Source organism: Lissotriton helveticus (genome assembly GCF_964261635.1).
Source record: "Lissotriton helveticus chromosome 1_1 unlocalized genomic scaffold, aLisHel1.1 SUPER_1_unloc_1, whole genome shotgun sequence".
Lineage (NCBI taxonomy): Eukaryota > Metazoa > Chordata > Amphibia > Caudata > Salamandridae > Lissotriton > Lissotriton helveticus.
The window spans coordinates 6,645,413-6,668,008 of NW_027611648.1; the positions used below are offsets into that span (position 1 = coordinate 6,645,413).

The 22,596-nt window shown below is 50.2% G+C and overlaps 1 pseudogene; it reads left to right on the forward strand.

The window, feature by feature from the left end:
* LOC144805429 (uncharacterized) overlaps positions 1-22,596 on the forward strand; it is a 74,572-nt pseudogene that overhangs the window by 48,417 nt on the left and 3,559 nt on the right.

The following is a 22,596-nucleotide window of genomic DNA, read 5'->3' on the forward strand; positions in this document are numbered from 1 at the left end:
AGCACATACATGTTTCAGACACAGTGTCATTTCTGCTGGTCTGTGAACATTTCTAGCACATGCATGCTTCAGACACATTAGTGTCATATGTGCTGTTCTGTGAACATGTCTAGCACATACATGCTTCAGACACATTAGTGTCATTTCTGCTGGTCTGTGAACATGTCTAGCACATAAATGCTTCAGACACATTAGTGTCATTTCTGCTGGTCTGTGAACATGTCTAGCACATACATTCCTCAAACACAATAGTGTCATATCTGCTGGTCTGTGAACATGTCTAGCACATACATGCTTCAGACACAATAGTGTCATTTCTGCTGGTCTGTGAACATGTCTAGCACATACATGCTTCCGACCGAAACATTAATCTAATTTCTGCTGGTTTGTGAACATGTCAAGCACGTACATGCTTCAGACACATTAGTGTCATTTCTGCTGGTCTGTGAACATGTCTAGCACATACATACTTCAAACACAATAGTGTCATTTCTGCTGGTCTGTGAACATGTCTAGCACATACATGCTTCAGACACAATAGTGTCATTTCTGCTGGTCTGTGAACATGTCTAGCACATACATGCTTCCGACAGAAACATTAATCTAATTTCTGCTGGTTTGTGAACATGTCAAGCACGTACATGCTTCAGACACTTTAGAGGTTACTTTCCTTCACTTTCAGTTGTGATCCTCCCTGACTGGGAAGGAGGTCAGACCCGCCTGTCTTCAAAGTGATGCACCCTCCCCTAACTCCCTCCCTACCCCCCCCCCCGCCCCCGTTCATTCCCTCCATGTCACTGAAAGGCCCTTTATAACATTCTGTGGACATTGTGTCCTTCTGTGTCTGCCCTTTCCTCTGTGGGGATCTTTCAGGCGCTTTTGAGTCTCATTTCATTTGTTTTTTTTTTACAGTAATGGCAGATTCTAAGCCTGCTCCTTTATCAAGAGACAAGGAAGGGCCCCAGCACTGCCCGGTGGAGTGTCCGGACCCCGAGAAGAGTCGAAGTGTCAGGGTTCTTATAGGTGAGTAGATATCTCCCCCACAGTACGAGCATTCCGCTTTCCCAAGTGTTCGACTAGTAATAATACTCCTCTGTGGGTTTGATCTGCTTGTCTCTGGTTTGTTACTCTTTCCTCCTCTGTTCTCCAGTCGGTGTCGCCTCTGACCCTTTATGGACATTACTTCAGTGCTCTCGTCTTCCTCTGTTCCTTTGGCGGCTCTACTTTCCCTCACCTCTGCATTGTTTTCATCATTAGTCAAATCCCGGCAGGATCTGCACATAAAACTACTTATGACGTTCATGCTTCTACATTTTTAGCCAGTTAACTACGTACATAATAGGATTGACATACTCTGTACAAAAGTCATCGCTATCTTCATCCACGGGCAGCAGGACTATTTTGCATAATTGCAATTATTGATTTAGGTTAATTTGCATACTCGCAATCATAACATATCGATTTAGGTAGAACCCTTTGACTACCTCCTGGTATAGAAGAACCACAACTTTACTAGGTAAGAAGAGGAGATGCTTCTACGCTGACACTGACTCGGAGGTCCCTGCACGCTGAGGCCTCAACACACAGCGGCCTGGCATCCCTTGTGGGGTGTCAAACTTGTGACCAAGATGGGGTCCTTCATTCTCTCCTATCAGGTAAGGGGGTTGCCTCTTTCCTAGGGGATTCTTGGCTTCACACCCACATACATGCTAGGTGCACTTAGGTACACTTAAGTAGGGTCCGCATTGTAAGAGTACGCTTGATTACCGTCATGTTTATATGCCTGAATATATTCACTGTTTTAGCACCTTGGTAGAATTCTACCTTCTATTCACGATGTTGGTGCTTGTAATCATATACATTTGCTTCTGTCTATTGATGGTCGCAGCAAACATGTTTTATACTAGAATGGTGCTGGATCAATAAATGCTTATTGAAAACATTCCCAACGTTTCTTCTGTGTATCTCTCTGAGACTAAGTGAGCACGATTGAGCGAAAAGTATTGTACTGTTTCCACGATCCCTGAAGGGGTTGTCATGTTCAATGGTTGCCAGAAACGATTCACTCCTTGGTAGGGCTTGGGGGCTTATAGGGGCACTGTGAGCTAGCTGGTCTATAGGTCTATAGGCTGACATATCCTGTGGGAGGGGGGGGTCCGGAATCAATCTAGACACCAATCCCTCAGTTTATGTTGTCCAACAAACGCGCTGATCCTATGTATTTATAGGAACTACACAACATCACCCACCTCACCAACCGGCTCTACCCCACCTCCCCTCACCACCCCGCTCTACCCCATCTGCCCTCACCACCCCGCTCTACCCCACCTCCCCTCACTACCCCTCTCTACCCCACCTGCCCTTCCCATCCCATTCTACCCCACCTCCCTTCCCACCCCGCTCTACCCCACCTGCTCTCACCACCCCGCTCTACCCCACCGGCCCTTCCCATCCCATTCTACCCCACCTTCCCTTCCCACCCCGCTCTACCCCACCTGCTCTCACCACCCCGCTCTACCCCACCGGCCCTTCCCATCCCATTCTACCCCACCTCCCTTCCCACCCCGCTCTACCCCACCTCCCCTCACCACCCCGCTCTACCCCACCTGCCCTCACCACCCCGCTCTACCCCATCTGCCCTCACCACCCCGCTCTACCCCACCTCCCCTCACCACCCCGCTCTACCCCACCTGCCCTTCCCATCCCATTCTACCCCACCTCCCTTCCCACCCCGCTCTACCCCACCTCCCCTCACCACCCCGCTCTACCCCACCTGCCCTCACCACCCCGCTCTACCCCACCTGCCCTCACCACCCCGCTCTACCCCACCTGCCCTTCCCATCCCATTCTACCCCACCTCCCTTCCCACCCCGCTCTACCCCACCTGCTCTCACCACCCCGCTCTACCCCACCGGCCCTTCCCATCCCATTCTACCCCACCTTCCCTTCCCACCCCGCTCTACCCCACCTGCCCTCACCACCCTGCTCTACCCCACCTGCCCTCACTACCCCACTCTACCCCACCTGCCCTCACCACCCCGCTCTACCCCACCTGCCCTCACCACACCGCTCTACCCCACCTGCCCTTCCCATCCCATTTTACCCCATCATTCCTACCCACCCCACTCTACCCCACCTGCCCTCACCACCCCACCTGCCCTTCCCATCCCATTTTACCTCATCTTTTATTCCCACCCCATTCTACCCCACCTGCCTTTCCCAATGCACTCTATCTCTTTCTACCCCCACCTGCCTTCCCACCCCGCTCAGTCTCTTTCTTCCACTCCCAAAGAAATAGGTTGCCCTGGATTTCTGGGTAGGGTTTTGAGTTCTCTGAGGTTCCGTTCGCTGACCTCTCCACCCTAGAGGTAGGGTTAGAGGAAACCTGTGCTTTTCAGTGTCTTCTTCACTTGTGTCTCCACAGCGCTGTTCCATATAGGCCACCAACATGAAAAGAACATCGAACACTGTGCAGCAAGCTTTAAACTTTTTTTTATCATTCCGATAAGGTTGGATAAGATTTCCGCTTTTAGGCGCTGGCAGATCATTATTGCTCACTGCGCTGCGTGGTGAGGCTGTTTGCTTTTTAAAATCCCGTTTTGTATTTCTGTTCGTTTTTTAGTTCTCTTGACCCTGCTTTTATTAGAGGCATTTCCTGGGCTCCCCACTTACCTGCATATTAATTGGCAAGCATCGCTGCTCGAGCGGGTCCGGTTCTGGGGTGGTCGGGGGTTTACCGAGTTGGTTGCACGGCCGCCATTTTGGGAAGGGCATTGACGCTCTTTGAGCGCCATCTTGAGTGTCCTGGTGGTGTGCTTTGCCCCTCACCTGGAGACACTATTTAAACCAGTCCCTGAGCGTAGCGGGTTCGCGTAGCGGGTCGGCCTTCGCTGTGCCTGAGTCGTGCCGGAGTCCTGCCCGTCTGCGCCCGTCTGCGCCCGTCAGCGTCCCGGAGGCGTCGGGGCGGCGGGGGACGCCGGTCCGGCGACATTCTGGCGGTGATGATTTGTTACTCCTCTGCGATGCTGCGGGATATGCGGGGCCACTCTAGCTCCTGCCGCTCCGTTTTTCCGGGGCGATTTAAGGGTAAACGACGTTGCCCGGGTTGTGGCTGGACGCCTTCCTGGACCCGTGCCATTGTTCCTCGTCCAGCAACAGCTGGCGTACAGCATCTCTGCTTGTTGCTGAATACGAGGTCGGTAGGTTGCCATGCCCTGCATATTTATGACCTTCTTGTTAGGGAAAATCCCCTATGTCTGCTACTGACCGAAACCTGGTTGGGAGAGGCCTCCAACCCGGATGTCTTCTCAGCCATTCCTCCGGCGTACAATATCTTCCGGCAGGATAGAGGGAAGGGAAGAGGTGGGGGAGTGGCGGTAGTGGTGAAAAAGAGCGTTTCCTGCTCAGTGCTTCCCCTGAACCCCATTGGGAGCACTGAGTCGCTCGCCTTCACGCTCAGACTGTCCCCGGGCCAGGCTCTGAAGGTGCTGCTGGTTTATAGACCACCAGGCCCTGTGGGTTCCTTCCTGGAAGATCTGCAGACAGCTGTCTCTGAGTTGGTGCTGACCTCACAGCATTGCGTCGTGGCTGGTGATTTCAACTTCCACCTCGACGCAGCGGATGACCCGGATGCGGCCAAATTGTTGGATATCACATCTCCGCTGGGTCTTACACCGTTCGTATCAGGACCAACACATGAGAAGGGGCACACCCTGGATCAGGTGTTTTCGTCTGTCCCTCTTATGGAGGTTGACACCCTGCCGGTGCTCTGGACTGATCACAGGTTGATCAGATTTTCGGTGCTGGAGAGTGCGCGGCTGGATAACAGCACATCTGTCCTGTCTAGACCAGCCTCGAGAGCGCTGTACAGAGTGACACCTGATATGCTGGAACAGGCGTTTCTGGGTCACCCTTGCCATCTTTCGGGCGATCTGGAACGCGACACGGAGGCTTTGCAGCTATGGCTCATTGATAGGCTGGATGATCTGGCCCCCAAGGCAGCCCCCCGGTCCACGGCAGCACGGCAATCTGCACCGTGGTTTACAGAGGCGCTTCGTGTGGCTCGCAGCCAATGCAAGGCGGCCGAGAGGGCCTGTCGCCTTCTGTATGATGGGGAGGCTACACTCGCCTATAAGGCGGTGGTGAAGGCCTACCATCGGGACATCTTGGGAGCTAAGAGGGACTATTTGGCTAGGAGGATCGAGGCCTCGGCGAACTCCTGTAAGGAGATCTTCACTATTGTGAAGGAGTTCACGACCCCTAGCTTCCAATCGCCCCCTCTAGTCTCTTCGGATGCGTGGGCATGTGATCTTGCCGGTTTCTTTACTAATAAGATCAAGGCGATTCAGGCCTCCTTTGTGGAAGGACCGGAGGATGGAAGCGGCGTCACCGGGGCGGGCTGCGGACTTCCGCATACACCTGCGGCGGTGCTGTCTGATTTACCTGCTGTATCCAGCGATGCGTCCAGGCAGCTGTTGGCCAATCTGAAATCTGGCTCGCCACTTGACCCCTGCCCCGCCAAATTCTTGGCTGGGATGGCGGCGGTGGTGAACCCGCTGGTAAATCCCATCCTCAATTCCTCCTTGAGGGAGGGGAGGGTCCCTAGCTCTTGGAAAAGAGCGATGGTGATCCCCCTCCTAAAGAAACCTGGTCTCGACGCCGAGGTTCTGGCCAATTATAGGCCAATTTCACTTCTTCCGGCCCTCGCGAAGATCACGGAAAAACACGTCCACGGTGCCCTGTCGAGCTTTCTGGAAGCTAGCAATCTGCTCCACCCATCTCAATCCGGTTTCCGTCCTAATTTTAGTACGGAAACGGCCTTGCTAGAAGTTACTGAGGTCATCAGGGAGACTCTGGATGTCGGCGGGAGGGCCATGTTGGTCATGTTAGATCTATCGGCGGCCTTCGACACCGTCCCCCATAGGGCGCTCCTAGCGAGGCTTTATGACATCGGCCTTAGGGGGACGGCGCTCAGGTGGTTTACATCTTTCCTTGAAGACCGCCGCCAGACGGTCTGGGTTTCCCAGAGCTCTGCCGAGATGCCACCACTGGGAGTTGGGGTTCCACAGGGTTCTGTGTTGAGCCCCACGTTGTTTAACATCTTTATGTCCCCTTTGGCGGCCTTGGTGGAAGCATATGGGGCCCAGATCGTCTCCTACGCCGACGACACGCAACTCCTCTTCACATGCGGGAAAGACCAGGAGTTTGACGGAGGGAGAATTCGGGACTGTCTTGCTCTGGTCTTTGACTGGTTCCAACGGAACAGTCTAAGGGCCAATTCAAGCAAGTCCGAGGTTCTATTCTTTGGTTGCGTAGCCGATCCGGAGTGGCAGCATTGGTGGCCGTCTGATATGAGCCCTCCTGCACAGTCTTCCTTGGTAGCAAAAAATCTGGGTGTCAAGCTAGACAACCAGCTGTCGCTGAGAACTCACATTCTGGGTCTGGCTGGCTCCTGCTATGGAATTTTGAAAATGCTTCGCAAATTCCTGCCCCTGTTGTCTGAGGAGCACAGGCGGATTACTGTGCAGGCTCTCGTTGGCTCAAGGCTAGACTACGCCAATGCCCTTTTTCTTGGCCTCCCTGATTACCTAGTCCAGCGCCTACAGGTGGTACAGAATTCGGCCGCCCGGGCCATTTTTGGCCTGCGCAGACGAGCCCGAGCCTCCGGGCTGCTACAGGCGTTACACTGGCTGCCCATCCGGAAGCGGATCCAGTTCAAATCCCTGACCCTGATGCACAAAGCCCTGCATGGATCAGGGGCCAGATACCTGCGGCGGAGACTCGCCTTCTATCGACCAGTCCGCTCATTGCGTTCAGAATCCCTTTATAAAGCGGTGGTCCCGCGGGTGAGGAAGGCTCGCGCGGGAGGGCGCTCTTTCAGCTGCAAAGCTCCCCAGCTGTGGAATTCGCTCCCTCTCACGCTTCGCAGCACTGCCAATTTGTTCCAGTTCAGGAAGAGCCTGAAGACCTGGCTTTTTAATCTTTAGGCTGTTCTCACCGTTTTCTGTTTAGATCTTTTCTTGTATTTGCTGTGTTGTGTTATTTTTATCCTGAGCTGCTGGTGGAAAGCGCCGGGACACTCTTTTCGAGTAGCCGTGCGCTATACAAAAACGTTATAACATAACATAACATAACATAACATAAGGTGTGATTTGATTTAGCATTTCTTTGGTTCGATATTGGGTCTCTTCCTTCTTAACGGAAAGGAGTTAGGCACACTCTGACCTATGCCCTGGTGACGCTATAAGTGCCCCTCCCTTTGGTACTAGTGTGCCCGGGAATCCATGGTGGGGTGCTCTGTTCCGGGGTGCTCTGGCGGGGTCTCATTGCGGAACTCTGGCTGCCACAGAAGCATTCGCTGGCGGTGGTTCAACAATGGAGCTGTCACAGCTAGAGGGCACCCTATGTATCCCAGAGTTATGTCCATACAACAGCTTGTTATTAGTTTCTTCTGCTGACAGAACCCTCTTCAGCAGCATTAACTGAGCTCTAGAGAAACTCCCTCAATCTGGATGAATACATTAAAAAAGCCATTAGGGGACCTCTTGTCTCCAATAATCAGATATTCTCTTGCCATCTTTGTTAACGTTCCCAACTTGAGCTCATGGTTGGCACCGCCCTGCAACACACAAAAAAAGTTTGATGCCAAAAAAGCTTCGAAGAAGTTAGAAGAGACCATATCAGTGTTTATGTCCTTGAACAAAATGAAAAAATAGTAAAGGTCAAAAAGACAAAAAAACTTTCCCAAAGAAAGAAAAGGCAGATACAAACCCCTTAAGTTGAACAACAACGCCATTGGAGGAGAGTTAACAATCCAAAGATGGTTCTTCTGTCAGTGATGCTGACTCCCCTTCAGAAGGCGTTAGCACCAGTAACTCTCCAGTTTGCCTGCACAGACCTGTGTGTTTTAGACCAACAATGATACAGAGGACAGGGCAGAGCAGAGACAAGCCTGTGGCAACTGTTATTATAAGCCTCAGGGAGGACAGGCATATCACCGCTACATAGCCGGACATTTAATCTGTCTTGAATACACAGCAAGCGTAACATGATAAAAATATATTTGAAAGGCATATTTATTGCTCATTTGCCTGCTCAACTCCCACACTTCTATACGGTGCCAGGTGCCTCGGTCGAGGAGGGGGGGAGGAAGAGAAGGAGACGTGAGGGCTCTGATGCTCTCATCTTTCTCACAGGGTGCACACTGGTCTTGGCAAGCAGGCAGACGCTGGTGCGCCGGGGACAGGTGGTCTTGAATTCCCTGGGTGATGTCCCTTCACCCAGCTGAGAGTCTGGCGGCCATAGCTTCCATTCCAGGTCACAGGCAGCAACGCTGTAAAGAGAAACACAAAAGAAAACACCCAAAGAACTCTAACACTGTGAAGAGAAACAAGGGAGTAACGCACCTCCAGAACTCTAACACAGTGAAGAGAAACAAGGGAGTAACACACCTCCAGAACTCTAACACTGTGAAGAGAAACAAGGGAGTAACGCACTTCCAGAACTCTAACACTGTGAAGAGAAACAAGGGAGTAACGCACCTCCAGAACTCTAACACTGTGAAGAGAAACAAGGGAGTAACGCACCTCCAGAACTCTAACACTGTGAAGAGAAACAAGGGAGTAACGCACCTCCAGAACTCTAACACTGTGAAGAGAAACAAGGGAGTAACGCACCTCCAGAACTCTAACACTGTGAAGAGAAACAAGGGAGTAACGCACCTCCAGAACTCTAACACTGTGAAGAAGAACAAGGGAGTAACACACCTCCAGAGCTCTAACACTGTGAAGAGAAACAAGGGAGTAACGCACCTCCAGAACTCTAACACTGTGAAGAAGAACAAGGGAGTAACGCACCTCCAGAACTCTAACACTGTGAAGAGAAACAAGGGAGTAACGCACCTCCAGAACTCCAACACTGTGAAGAGAAACAAGGGAGTAACGCACCTCCAGAGCTCTAACACTGTGAAGAAGAACAAGGGAGTAACGCACCTCCAGAGCTCTAACACTGTGAAGAGAAACAAGGGAGTAACGCACCTACAGAACTCTAACACAGTGAAGAGAAACAAGGGAGAAACGCACCTCCAGAGCTCTAACACTGTGAAGAGAAACAAGGGAGTAACGCACCTCCAGAGCTCTAACACAGTGAAGAGAAACAAGGGAGTAACGCACCTCCAGAACTCTAACACTGTGAAGAAGAACAAGGGAGTAACGCACCTCCAGAGCTCTAACACTGTGAAGAGAAACAAGGGAGTTACGCACCTCCAGAACTCTAACACAGTGAAGAGAAACAAGGGAGTAACGCACCTCCAGAGCTCTAACACTGTGAAGAGAAACAAGGGAGTAACGCACCTCCAGAACTCTAACACAGTGAAGAGAAACAAGGGAGTAACGCACCTCCAGAGCTCTAACACTGTGAAGAGAAACAAGGGAGTAACGTACCTCCAGAACTCTAACACAGTGAAGAGAAACAAGGGAGTAACGCACCTCCAGAGCTCTAACACTGTGAAGAGAAACAAGGGAGTAACGCACCTCCAGAACTCTAACACTGTGAAGAGAAACAAGGGAGTAACGCACCTCCAGAACTCTAACACTGTGAAGAGAAACAAGGGAGTAACGCACCTCCAGAACTCTAACACTGTGAAGAGAAACAAGGGAGTAACGCACCTCCAGAACTCTAACACTGTGAAGAGAAACAAGGGAGTAACGCACCTCCAGAAATCTATCACTGTGAAGAGGAACAAGGGAGTAACGCACCTCCAGAACTCTAACACTGTGAAGAGAAACAAGGGAGTAACGCACCTCCAGAACTCTAACACTGTGAAGAGAAACAAGGGAGTAACGCACCTCCAGAACTCTAACACTGTGAAGAGAAACGAAGGAGTAACGCACCTCCAGAACTCTAACACTGTGAAGAGAAACAAGGGAGTAACGCACCTCCAGAACTCTAACACTGTGAAGAGAAACACGGGAGTAACGCACCTCCAGAACTCTAACACTGTGAAGAGAAACAAGGGAGTAACGCACCTCCAGAACTCTAACACTGTGAAGAGAAACACGGGACTAACGCACCTCCAGAACTCCAACACTGTGAAGAGAAACAAGGGAGTAACGCACCTCCAGACCTCTAACACTGTGAAGAGAAACAAGGGAGTAACGCACCTCCAGAACTCTAACACTATGATGAGAAACAAGGGAGTAACGCACCTCCAGAACTCTAACACAGTGAAGAGAAACAAGGGAGTAACGCACCTCCAGAACTCTAACACTGTGAAGAGAAACAAGGGAGTAACGAACCTCCAGAACTCTAACACTGTGAAGAGAAACAAGGGAGTAACGCACCTCCAGAACTCCAACACTATGAAGAGAAACAAGGGAGTAACGCACCTCCAGAACTCTAACACTGTGAAGAAGAACAAGGGAGTAACGCACCTCCAGAACTCTAACACTGTGAAGAGAAACAAGGGAGTAACGCACCTCCAGAACTCTAACACAGTGAACAGAAACAAGGGAGTAATGCACCTCCAGAACTCTAACACAGTGAAGAGAAACAAGGGAGTAACTCACCTCCAGAGCTCTAACACTGTGAAGAGAAACAAGGGAGTAACGCACCTCCAGAACTCTAACACAGTGAAGAGAAACAAGGGACTAGCGCACCTCCAGAGAACTCTAACACTGTGAAGAGAAACAAGGGAGTAACGCACCTCCAGAACCCTAACACTGTGAAGAGAAACAAGGGAGTAACGCACCTCCAGAACTCCAACACTATGAAGAGAAACAAGGGAGTAACGCACCTCCAGAACTCTAACACTGTGAATGGAAACAAGGGAGTAACGCACCTCCAGAACTCTAACACTGTGAAGAGAAACAAGGGAGTAATGCACCTCCAGAAGTCTAACACTGTGAAGAGAAACAAGGGAGTAACGCACCTCCAGAACTCAAACACTGTGAAGAGAAACAAGGGAGTAACGCACCTCCAGAACTCTAACACTGTGAAGAGAAACAAGGGAGTAACACACCTCCAGAACTCTAACACTGTGAAGAAGAACAAGGGAGTAACGCACCTCCAGAACTCTAACACTGTGAAGAGAAACAAGGGAGTAACGCACCTCCAGAACTCCAACACTATGAAGAGAAACAAGGGAGTAACACACCTCCAGAACTCTAACCCTGTGAAGAGAAACAAGGGAGTAACGCACCTCCAGAACTCTAACACTGTGAAGAAGAACAAGGGAGTAACGCACCTCCAGAGCTCTAACACTGTGAAGAGAAACAAGGGAGTAACGCACCTCCAGAACTCTAACACAGTGAAGAGAAACAAGGGAGTAACGCACCTCCAGAGCTCTAACACTGTGAAGAGAAACAAGGGAGTAACGCACCTCCAGAGCTCTAACACAGTGAAGAGAAACAAGGGAGTAACGCACCTCCAGAACTCTAACACTGTGAAGAAGAACAAGAGAGTAACGCACCTCCAGAACTCTAACACTGTGAAGAGAAACAAGGGAGTAACGCACCTCCAGAACTCTAACACTGTGAAGAAGAACAAGGGAGTAACGCACCTCCAGAACTCTAACACTGTGAAGAGAAACAAGGGAGTAACGCACCTCCAGAACTCCAACACTATGAAGAGAAACAAGGGAGTAACACACCTCCAGAACTCTAACCCTGTGAAGAGAAACAAGGGAGTAACGCACCTCCAGAACTCTAACACTGTGAAGAAGAACAAGGGAGTAACGCACCTCCAGAGCTCTAACACTGTGAAGAGAAACAAGGGAGTAACGCACCTCCAGAACTCTAACACTGTGAAGAGAAACAAGGGAGTAACGCACCTCCAGAACTCTAACACTGTGAAGAAGAACAAGGGAGTAACACACCTCCAGAGCTCTAACACTGTGAAGAGAAACAAGGGAGTAACGCACCTCCAGAACTCTAACACTGTGAAGAAGAACAAGGGAGTAACGCTCCTCCAGAGCTCTAACACTGTGAAGAGAAACAAGGGAGTAACGCACCTCCAGAACTCTAACACAGTGAAGAGAAACAAGGGAGTAACGCACCTCCAGAGCTCTAACACTGTGAAGAGAAACAAGGGAGTAACGCACCTCCAGAACTCCAACACAGTGAAGAGAAACAAGGGAGTAACGCACCTCCAGAGCTCTAACACTGTGAAGAGAAACAAGGGAGTAACACACCTCCAGAACTCTAACACTATGAAGAGAAACAAGGGAGTAACGCACCTCCAGAACTCTAACACAGTGAAGAGAAACAAGGGAGTAACGCACCTCCAGAACTCTAACACTGTGAAGAGAAACAAGGGAGTAACGCACTTCCAGAACTCTAACACTGTGAAGAGAAACAAGGGAGTAACGCACCTCCAGAACTCTAACACTGTGAAGAGAAACAAGGGAGTAACGCACCTCCAGAACTCTAACACTGTGAAGAGAAACAAGGGAGTAACGCACCTCCAGAACTCTAACACAGTGAAGAGAAACAAGGGAGTAACGCACCTCCAGAGCTCTAACACTGTGAAGAGAAACAAGGGAGTAACGCACCTCCAGAACTCCAACACAGTGAAGAGAAACAAGGGAGTAACGCACCTCCAGAGCTCTAACACTGTGAAGAGTAACAAGGGAGTAACGCACCTCCAGAACTCTAACACAGTGAAGAGAAACAAGGGAGTAACGCACCTCCAGAACTCTAACACTGTGAAGAGAAATAAGGGAGTAACGCACCTCCAGAGCTTTAACACTGTGAAGAGAAACAAGGGAGTAACGCACCTCCAGAGCTCTAACACTGTGAAGAGAAACAAGGGAGTAACGCACCTCCAGACCTCTAACACTGTGAAGAGAAACAAGGGAGTAACGCACCTCCAGAACTCTAACACTATGAAGAGAAACAAGGGAGTAACGCACCTCCAGAACTCTAACACAGTGAAGAGAAACAAGGGAGTAACGCACCTCCAGAACTCTAACACTGTGAAGAGAAACAAGGGAGTAACGCACTTCCAGAACTCTAACACTGTGAAGAGAAACAAGGGAGTAACGCACCTCCAGAACTCTAACACTGTGAAGAGAAACAAGGGAGTAACGCACCTCCAGAACTCTAACACTGTGAAGAGAAACAAGGGAGTAACGCACCTCCAGAACTCTAACACTGTGAAGAGAAACAAGGGAGTAACGCACCTCCAGAACTCTAACACTGTGAAGAGAAACAAGGGAGTAACGCACCTCCAGAACTCTAACACTGTGAAGAAGAACAAGGGAGTAACACACCTCCAGAGCTCTAACACTGTGAAGAGAAACAAGGGAGTAACGCACCTCCAGAACTCTAACACTGTGAAGAAGAACAAGGGAGTAACGCACCTCCAGAACTCTAACACTGTGAAGAGAAACAAGGGAGTAACGCACCTCCAGAACTCCAACACTGTGAAGAGAAACAAGGGAGTAACGCACCTCCAGAGCTCTAACACTGTGAAGAAGAACAAGGGAGTAACGCACCTCCAGAGCTCTAACACTGTGAAGAGAAACAAGGGAGTAACGCACCTACAGAACTCTAACACAGTGAAGAGAAACAAGGGAGAAACGCACCTCCAGAGCTCTAACACTGTGAAGAGAAACAAGGGAGTAACGCACCTCCAGAGCTCTAACACAGTGAAGAGAAACAAGGGAGTAACGCACCTCCAGAACTCTAACACTGTGAAGAAGAACAAGGGAGTAACGCACCTCCAGAGCTCTAACACTGTGAAGAGAAACAAGGGAGTTACGCACCTCCAGAACTCTAACACAGTGAAGAGAAACAAGGGAGTAACGCACCTCCAGAGCTCTAACACTGTGAAGAGAAACAAGGGAGTTACGCACCTCCAGAACTCTAACACAGTGAAGAGAAACAAGGGTGTAACGCACCTCCAGAGCTCTAACACTGTGAAGAGAAACAAGGGAGTAACGTACCTCCAGAACTCTAACACAGTGAAGAGAAACAAGGGAGTAACGCACCTCCAGAGCTCTAACACTGTGAAGAGAAACAAGGGAGTAACGCACCTCCAGAACTCTAACACTGTGAAGAGAAACAAGGGAGTAACGCACCTCCAGAACTCTAACACTGTGAAGAGAAACAAGGGAGTAACGCACCTCCAGAACTCTAACACTGTGAAGAGAAACAAGGGAGTAACGCACCTCCAGAACTCTAACACAGTGAAGAGAAACAAGGGAGTAACGCACCTCCAGAACTCTAACACTGTGAAGAGAAACAAGGGAGTAACGCACCTCCAGAAATCTATCACTGTGAAGAGGAACAAGGGAGTAACGCACCTCCAGAACTCTAACACTGTGAAGAGAAACAAGGGAGTAACGCACCTCCAGAACTCTAACACTGTGAAGAGAAACAAGGGAGTAACGCACCTCCAGAACTCTAACACTGTGAAGAGAAACGAAGGAGTAACGCACCTCCAGAACTCTAACACTGTGAAGAGAAACAAGGGAGTAACGCACCTCCAGAACTCTAACACTGTGAAGAGAAACACGGGAGTAACACACCTCCAGAACTCTAACACTGTGAAGAGAAACAAGGGAGTAACGCACCTCCAGAACTCTAACACTGTGAAGAGAAACACGGGACTAACGCACCTCCAGAACTCCAACACTGTGAAGAGAAACAAGGGAGTAACGCACCTCCAGACCTCTAACACTGTGAAGAGAAACAAGGGAGTAACGCACCTCCAGAACTCTAACACTATGATGAGAAACAAGGGAGTAACGCACCTCCAGAACTCTAACACAGTGAAGAGAAACAAGGGAGTAACGCACCTCCAGAACTCTAACACTGTGAAGAGAAACAAGGGAGTAACGCACCTCCAGAACTCTAACACTGTGAAGAGAAACAAGGGAGTAACGCACCTCCAGAACTCTTACACTGTGAAGAGAAACAAGGGAGTAACGCACCTCCAGAACTCTAACACTGTGAAGAAGAACAAGGGAGTAACACACCTCCAGAGCTCTAACACTGTGAAGAGAAACAAGGGAGTAACGCACCTCCAGAACTCTAACACTGTGAAGAAGAACAAGGGAGTAACGCACCTCCAGAACTCTAACACTGTGAAGAGAAACAAGGGAGTAACGCACCTCCAGAACTCCAAAACTGTGAAGAGAAACAAGGGAGTAACGCACCTCCAGAGCTCTAACACTGTGAAGAAGAACAAGGGAGTAACGCACCTCCAGAGCTCTAACACTGTGAAGAGAAACAAGGGAGTAACGCACCTACAGAACTCTAACACAGTGAAGAGAAACAAGGGAGAAACGCACCTCCAGAGCTCTAACACTGTGAAGAGAAACAAGGGAGTAACGCACCTCCAGAGCTCTAACACAGTGAAGAATAACAAGGGAGTAACGCACCTCCAGAACTCTAACACTGTGAAGAAGAACAAGGGAGTAACGCACCTCCAGAGCTCTAACACTGTGAAGAGAAACAAGGGAGTAACGCACCTCCAGAACTCTAACACTGTGAAGAAGAACAAGGGAGTAACGCACCTCCAGAGCTCTAACACTGTGAAGAGAAACAAGGGAGTTACGCACCTCCAGAACTCTAACACAGTGAAGAGAAACAAGGGCGTAACGCACCTCCAGAGCTCTAACACTGTGAAGAGAAACAAGGGAGTAACACACCTCCAGAACTCTAACATAGTGAAGAGAAACAAGGGAGTAACGCACCTCCAGAGCTCTAACACTGTGAAGAGAAACAAGGGAGTAACGTACCTCCCGAACTCTAACACAGTGAAGAGAAACAAGGGAGTAACGCACCTCCAGAGCTCTAACACTGTGAAGAGAAACAAGGGAGTAACGCACCTCCAGAGCTCTAACACTGTGAAGAGAAACAAGGGAGTAACGCACCTTAAGAACTCTAACACTGTGAAGAGAAACAAGGGAGTAACGTACCTCCCGAACTCTAACACAGTGAAGAGAAACAAGGGAGTAACGCACCTCCAGAGCTCTAACACTGTGAAGAGAAACAAGGGAGTAACGCACCTCCAGAGCTCTAACACTGTGAAGAGAAACAAGGGAGTAACGCACCTTAAGAACTCTAACACTGTGAAGAGAAACAAGGGAGTAACGCACCTCCAGAACTCTAACACTGTGAAGAGAAACAAGGGAGTAACGCACCTCCAGAACTCTAACACTGTGAAGAGAAACAAGGGAGTAACGCACCTCCAGAACTCTAACACTGTGAAGAGAAACAAGGGAGTAACGCACCTCCAGAACTCGAACACTGTGAAGAGAAACAAGGGAGTAACGCACCTCCAGAACTCTATCACTGTGAAGAGAAACAAGGGAGTAACGTACCTCCCGAACTCTAACACAGTGAAGAGAAACAAGGGAGTAACGCACCTCCAGAGCTCTAACACTGTGAAGAGAAACAAGGGAGTAACGCACCTCCAGAGCTCTAACACTGTGAAGAGAAACAAGGGAGTAACGCACCTTAAGAACTCTAACACTGTGAAGAGAAACAAGGGAGTAACGCACCTCCAGAACTCTAACACTGTGAAGAGAAACAAGGGAGTAACGCACCTCCAGAACTCTAACACTGTGAAGAGAAACAAGGGAGTAACGCACCTCCAGAACTCTAACACTGTGAAGAGAAACAAGGGAGTAACGCACCTCCAGAACTCGAACACTGTGAAGAGAAACAAGGGAGTAACGCACCTCCAGAACTCTATCACTGTGAAGAGAAACAAGGGAGTAACGCACCTCCAGAACTCTAACACTGTGAAGAGAAACAAGGGAGTAACGCACCTCCAGAACTCTAACACTGTGAAGAGAAACAAGGGAGTAACGCACCTCCAGAACTCTAACACTGTGAAGAGAAACAAGGGAGTAACGCACCTCCAGAACTCTAACACTGTGAAGAGAAACAAGGGAGTAACGCACCTCCAGAACTCTAACACTGTGAAGAGAAACACGGGACTAACGCACCTCCAGAACTCCAACACTGTGAAGAGAAACAAGGGAGTAACGCACCTCCAGACCTCTAACACTGTGAAGAGAAACAAGGGAGTAACGCACCTCCAGAACTCTAACACTATGAAGAGAAACAAGGGAGTAACGCACCTCCAGAACTCTAACACAGTGAAGAGAAACAAGGGAGTAACGCACCTCCAGAACTCTAACACTGTGAAGAGAAACAAGGGAGTAACGCACCTCCAGAACTCTAACACTGTGAAGAGAAACAAGGGAGTAACGCACCTCCAGAACTCTAACACTGTGAAGAGAAACAAGGGAGTAACGCACCTCCAGAACTCTAACACTGTGAAGAGAAACAAGGGAGTAACGCACCTCCAGAACTCCAACACTGTGAAGAGAAACAAGGGAGTAACGCACCTCCAGAACTCTAACACAGTGAAGAGAAACAAGGGAGTAACGCACCTCCAGAACTCTAACACTGTGGAGAGAAACAAGGGAGCAACGCACCTCCAGAACTCTAACACTGTGGAGAGAAACAAGGGAGTAACGCACCTCCAGAACTCTAACACTGTGAAGAGAAACAAGGGAGAAACGCACCTCCAGAACTCTAACATTGTGAAGAGAAACAAGAGAGTAACGCACCTCCAGAACTCTAACACTGTGAAGAGAAACAAGGGAGTAACGCACCTCCAGAACTCTAACACTGTGGGTGGACTGCATTCATGTACCTGCTCCTTATGTAAGGAACAAAACCATGTAAGATATGGAGAAGGGACAGTAACTCAACTTGCCACCCCTGATGTAAGGAGCCATAAATACAAAAATGGGACTGTAAGCCATAACATAAACTTAGTAGATAGGACTCAACCCATTACAACGTCAGGAAACTTTGGAGTGAAAAAATGGGACAGTGACCCATGATGCAAACTATGTAGATGAGACAAACCCCACTACAACAAACAAAATGTGAAGTACAAAGTGACATACACACTACATGATCAGCATGAAGCACATGGTGACTTACACACATGAGGAACATGACAACATTGCTTTAAATGAGACAGACGCCCATAAACTGAGAAAAAGGGAGAGACACCCCTTAAACCACCCCTCATATAAGGGAAAAGTGGCTACAACGTGGAAGTGGGAGTAAAACCCATTCCCATCCCTCAAGAACGGGATACTGACACGAAAAACAAGCCAAAACCCATGTGCAGCACAAGGTAACTCATGCACTAAGACAACACAAACAGGAGAAATGTAACTAAAACAGCGTAAGATGTAAAGAAACCTATCACCATAGCCACACAAAGAAATATTTGAAAAGGTGGCTGCTACTAAGTGCAGAGCCTTAGGCAGTAAACGGATTTAAGAATAACAGGTTGAAAACAAAGAGTGTGGAAGCAATCTAAAGTGTGAAGACACCAGAAACAGCAAGAGCTGAAGAAGATCATACACAAATTGAAAAACACAACCCTCAAAACGCATGGTGCTGCGTGGTACAAAAGGACTTACTGAAAGAAGAAATCTTTAAAGGAAATCTATAGAAACTAAGATAAAGTCTCTAGTTTGAAGATCTGATAGAGACTACTAGCCACAGATTCCTTAACGTAAGGCGTGAGTCTGGACCCGGAAAATGTTTTGCCCAGCATCCCTGCCGGCCGAGGGGACGGCATCACGCGGCTCCACCCCGGCGTCGTCCACGTACGTAACATCAGCGAGGTCACATAAGTTCCACCCCGGCGCCCCTATGTCAGTTTTTTCCTTTTCCACGTGCAACGCGGATCCGGTTCGTGGTCTGGGCCTGTTTAGGCCCCTTTTTTCCACGATCTTAAGTGTGTGGGAACAGTGTGCGATGCCTTCGGGCTTCAAGACTTGTTCGTCTTGTGGACGTTTGATGTCGACGACGGACCCTCACCTCATTTGCATTTGGTGCTTGGGGGAGGATCACGGCTCCACCGATTGCGAGTCGTGCTAAAGGTTGAAGCCGAAGTCCCGGCGGGAGCGCTGGATGAAATTTCTTTTGGCTCGCATGTTTCTTTTTGGCTCGCATGTCCAGCTCGGCTTCGTCACCTCGCTCGACTTCAGCGGCTTTTGGAGCAGCCCTCATCGTCGTCGTCCACATCCCTCTCCTGTGCCGCAGGAGTGTCGCTCCCCTGTTGGTAAATGTCGCAGTTTGTACCTGAGGGCTGGTTTCCGGCCTGTTGGGGGAGTGGGCTCTCCCCAGGAGATGCGGCCCCACGTATCATCCCCCTATCCACCGTCTCCCGGTGAAGGGGCGTCGAGAGACCAAATGGAGACATATGTGGTGACTTTACAGGCCTCGCTGGCTTCTCCTCCTCCTCCTTCCCCTTCTGGGACGTCGGCGGATCCCTTGCGCTCTGCGGGGCCCTCCGCGGCGTTGCCGGTTGCTTCGGCCCCGGTGCCGACTGGTTCGGCTCAAGGCTCGGAGGATGTGGTGCCGTTGGGGTGTGGCCATTCGGGGGTCCCTCCTTCAGACCACGGCACCTCTGCTTCGCCGCACACTCCTGTGGGAGTCCCTGTGGTGTCGCGGGAGGTCGCCGGGGCTCGGGTCGCATCCCCGAGGCCCATTCGGCCCTTTCGGCAGGTGGTGGTTCTGCCTGAGGCCAAGGTGACGTCTCCTCCTGTTATGGGTCGAGGCTGGAAGGGAACCCCTCGCCCCTCCCCGGGCCCTTCCCGTCCCTCCACTCAGGCGGCTGCCTCGTCGGAGGTCGGGTCGGCCTCGGCGGCACCACAGGGGTCAGCGAGCCCCTCTCATCCCCTTGTGGGTCGAGGCTGGCGGGGGACTCCTTGTAAGTCCCCGGGTTCCTTTCGTCCCTCCTTGCAGGCGGCTGCCTCGCCAGAGGTCGAGTCGGCCTTGGCTTCGCCATGGGGGTCGGCGGACCCCTCAGTGACCGGTGAGTTGGGCTAGTTCTTGTTGATGCTCCTCCTTTTGGGCGAGTCGCCCACGTTGTTGTAGTTCTGTGTGCTTTATGGCCACTAGAGTCCTCCTTGTTGAGGCTGTGGTTCTGTTGGCTGCTGGACGGCCCTTCTTCACTGTGTGTGTTTTTACTTTACCTGTACCAGGTTGGCCCTGAGATTAGGCCTCCTGTTTTTTCTCTTGGGCTGGTTGATAAGCCTTCCGCAACCTTTTCTGTTGTCCTCTGCTGCGGAAGTTTCTTCCAAAGAGGATTCCCATCTCTTGGGACTTAACTTACCCTATGTGGGGTAGTGGTAGCTGTTATATAGCTAATGCTGTGCTGGGGAGTTGTGGTCGCCTTTGGGCCTCTGCTCTCCATGGCGTTTATGTATGTTGCAGGTACAATTCCCCTTGCTGGATTGGAATGCCTTGGTGGTGCCCCGGGGTGTCTTCCGTGGGGTTGCTGCGCTGTTTACTAGGTCTGACCTTCTGTCTGCGGCCTGGCATCGTGGCTCTGGTTCTGCTTTTCTTGCGTCGTGTGCGCATACCTCTCGCTGAGGTGTGTCCGGGCTCTTCTTCTTCCTCGCCGCCTTCATGTCCTCTGTCCTGGGGGCTGCAGTAGTTTTGTGTTTTTCCTTCTTTCAGGCGCAGCCTGGCCGGTCTTCTGGCGGGCTCTAGGCTCTTCTTCCTGCTTCCGACTGCTTTCTGGCTGTCGGCTCCGTTCTGTCTGGTCTGTTGCTCGCCTGTGGTGGGCTCGCCTTCTTTTCCCTCGTTTCCTTGGACCCTCTAGGCTTCCTTGTCCTGGCATTGGATGGAGGTTCTGTTGTCTTGTAGGGGTGTGGGGTGTTTCTTCCTCCTCTGTTGCGTGAGAACGGGCTTCCTCTTTCTTTTTTTCTTCTCCCCAAACCCCTCTTGGGGTCGGTGGTGTTCTGCTTGTGCAGGGTTTTTCCTCTTGTCTGGAGGGGCGGGGCTCCTCGCCCTGTCTGTTGGACTAGTCCCCTGTGGGGCCCCCTGCTTTGTCCTGGCTGGTGGGGTCCTTCGCAGACCCTCCTTCCCCGGGGGTATGGCTAAGGTATCTATTCCACGTTAAGGAATCTGCGGCTAGTAGTCTCTATCAGATGTACGAGTTACTTACCTTTGGTAACAATGTTTCTGGTATAGACGATTCTAGCCGCAGATTCCTTCACGACCCGCCCTTCTTCCCCGTTCTGCAAGGACCTTGGGCTTCGTCTTCTACATTCGCCTCCCGGTGGGTGGCTATGTCTTTTGTGAGTGCATTCATTCTTCTTTTGACAGGATGGTTGTCTTGTTTCTTGTTCCTTTTCACCTCTATTGGTGCTTGGAGGATGGGTCTATGGGTACTCCTGTGCCCCTCTGTTCTGGTTGTTCCTTGCCTTTCCTCTCGTCCCTTCCCTCCCTCCCTCCCTCCCTCTTTGTTCCTATGGGTCCTAGCCCCTCTGCTAACCCCTGGATTGGAGTCATTTGGCCGTGCCTTGCCCTTTGTCCCTTTAGGGGGTGGTTGTCGCACTCTGTGCTGGGGTTGCCTTGCAGGTTTGTCGTTCCCTCTTTGTCTTGGAACTGGTGCCCCTTCGTTGTTCTTGGGTGGGGCTGTGGTACTGATACATGTTGTCCTGACATTTTGCATGAGTCCTTGTCTCAAGGGGGGAACTGTTTTCATACTGGTAGGGTGGCTACTCAGGGCTGTTCTCTGTTCTTTCTCCCCTCCCTGCTTTTGGGCACTGCAGTGTTGGCACTGCTCCTTCTGGTGTTGTTCATCACCATTCCCTTTTTTCCTTTTTCTGTTCTTTCGCACACTGTTCCCATACTCCCACAGTTTTTGTCTGGTGGCTCCGTGTTGTGGAGCAGAAAAGTTCTCCGAAGAAAACTGGGCGTGCCAGAGTGGGACTTATGTGACCTCGCGGACGACGCATGGGCGGAGCCGCGTGATGCTGTCCCCCCGGCGCGCAGGGATGCTGGACAATTTTTTTTCCGGGTCCAGACTCACGCCTGGGGATAATTCTACGTTAAGGAATCTGCAGCTAGAATCGTCTCTACCAGATACATCGTTACCGAAGATAAGTAACTCGTACTACAAGGCATGCCAGCCCCACCGGTGTCCTTTTCACCGGACAGGCCCAGCATGTGTGTACTTCATTGGCTTAAAGATTTAGGAATTTTTTCTACAATGACAGTTTGTGTGATCCTGAGCACTACACCAGTGTCCTTGTCAGCGGAAAGCCCCATCCTGTACATGCTTCATATGCGGAGGAGTCTTGGAGTTCATTCAAACTGGAAATTAATGTGGGTTATGGTTCTTCAATCTAAATTACACGTTCTTCTACAGTACGTTTTAATCTGCCTGTGGTTGCTTACAAGGTACTGTGACACTCTTATGGTGAAGCGTTATCCTCTAAAGGACGCAATTTGATTTAAAGGTATATCTGAGATGGAAACTAGTGGCATGTATACTATTAATCAATGTGTGTGCACTGTATCGGAGATTGCTGCACACTGCCTCTTCGTGCCATCTATGTCGACAAGTGCAGGTTTGGATTTCAAGAACGTGTTTCTTGTGGACATTATTTTTGATGAAAGATATTGTAGCATGCTCCGCAAAGCTGTCTTCTCTCCGTGTGTTTCCATTGCTGGGGAATGCGCGATGTTTCAAGTGGAGCATGGTCGCGGTGCAAAGAGCGGTACTTCTGCAGTGAGTACAGTCTTCTGCTGTTTA